At 48.5% G+C, this 1,848-nt stretch overlaps 1 non-coding gene across 1 annotated transcript; it reads left to right on the forward strand.

Moving 5' to 3' along the window:
* Positions 1–679: 679 nt before the first annotated feature.
* Positions 680–814, forward strand: LOC133058144 (small nucleolar RNA SNORA70). The gene has a single exon (XR_009693253.1). It is a non-coding gene; the product is annotated as a small nucleolar RNA SNORA70 (small nucleolar RNA).
* Positions 815–1,848: the final 1,034 nt, after the last annotated feature.

Genomic DNA, 1,848 nt, shown 5'->3' on the forward strand with positions numbered 1-1,848 from the left:
TAGTAGAACTCCTAGAGTTGGAATGTTTTGCTAATGTTTTTTCCCCAGGTGACTGTCAGCTTTCATGCATACCTGAAGGGCCTCCAGTCTCTTCTTTCTTTCTGGGAGTCCAAACAGAAGCCCTATAGGAGCTCGTCAATGTCGACATCAGACACTTGAGGCCCCCAGGCTGGGAGTGGACGAGCCTGGGACCCACTGCCAAGCCACCTGCCAGGGCAGAAGCATGCTAAGCCCGATGGGGAAGTGAGGCAAAGGCCTCATGTCGTACTTTGTGGAGCGCTGTGAGATACAGTCCTCAGAGTGGAGGAGCATTTAGTACCAACATCATTCAAAGGTTCCTGTGAAATAGCCTCGTCTCTGCCTGGGATTCACGCAGGACTTGAACTCACCCCTCCCCTCTGACCTCTGACCCCTGAGTTTCAGTCCCCCTGCAGACTTGAGTGGGCCTGCTGCCTTTTCCCTGTTGGATACAGCGTCTCTTTGGGGAGAGTCCTGGGCAAGCGTGCTCTATTGGTTTATCAGATGTGCCCAGGAAGGTCTACTCTGCAGCAGAAATACAGCCTCGGCCGAAACTGGGCCCATATCCTGCTAGAATGAGGTGCAGGGGCACAGCCAGTGATGAGCCTGACAGTCATAGGCCATTGGTGTATGAAACACATAAAGAGAAAAAGAAGCCCTTTTGCAGCCAATTGAGCCGACTGTGTTCTTTTCCCTGTGGGGTCCCACTGTGCAGGGGCTGCAAACAGCAGCCTCCCTGGTAGTGTATGTGGCCAGTTGTCTGTACAGGTTGCCCTAAGGGATCTTGAAGACGACTCTTTCCAGTGGACATTCATGACTGGGCATGCTGTCCTCAGTCTAAGCTCCAGACAGGTATGTGTGGTGCCTTTGGAAAGCCCCAGGGCACAACGGCCAGGGCCCACGTTGGCCAATCATAGTATCTATCCACACCAAGCTGCAGAACAAGGAGCATGTGATTGAGGCCCTCTGCAGGGCCAAGTTCAAGTTCCCTGGCTGCCAGAAGATCCACATCTCCAAGAAGTGGAGATTTGCTAAGTTCAATGCGGATACATTTGAAAACATGGTGTCAGAAAAGCAGCTCATTCCAGATGGCTGTGGGATCAAATACCTCTTTAGTCATGGCTGGCTGGACAAATAGTAAGCCCTGCGCTCATGAGAGCCTTGGCATTGTCCCCTCCTTAATCATGTCCACCAATAAGTCCTACTTTCCTGTCAAAAAGCAACAACAAAAAAAGAAGCCCTGAAAACCTGGAGATACAGGAAAACCATTCTAAAGAACACTGCCACGAATATCTTTGTGTTCATAAACTTCTCTGTATTTCATGTTTTCCTTAGTATAAATCCTAAAGTGTGGGAGCTCAGTATTTTTATAGGCTCTCAGTAGATACAACATAATTGCTCCCCGCCTCCCAGTCCTGTACAATTTACCCTCCATCAGCAACATATGAGCATGGCATCTCACCACCTCAGCACCACTATTAAGCATTATAGCTTTTTAAAGTTTTTGTTACTTTCAATAGATGAAAATGATATGCAGTTCTCATTCATATAGTTGTTGTAGCAAATCTCTTTCCCCCCGCCTCGGATTGGATTGTAGCCAGCTCACCCTTATTTTTCCATGCGACTATGAGTAGAAGTGACCCTAGTAACCGCCAAGGAGATGCTTCAGGGTAGGCCTATGTCTCAGTAATTTTTGTCTCTTGGTGCTGCGGCAGCTGGGGGTCTGCACAATTTAAACTTTGGCTTTCATGGTGGTATTGAAGAGGCCAAGTGGGCCGTGGAAGAGAGGAAAGCCATTGAACAGCTCTTGTAATTTTATTTTTCTCTTCT

This window comes from Dama dama, chromosome 5 (genome assembly GCF_033118175.1).
Source record: "Dama dama isolate Ldn47 chromosome 5, ASM3311817v1, whole genome shotgun sequence".
Taxonomy (NCBI): Eukaryota; Metazoa; Chordata; class Mammalia; order Artiodactyla; family Cervidae; genus Dama; species Dama dama.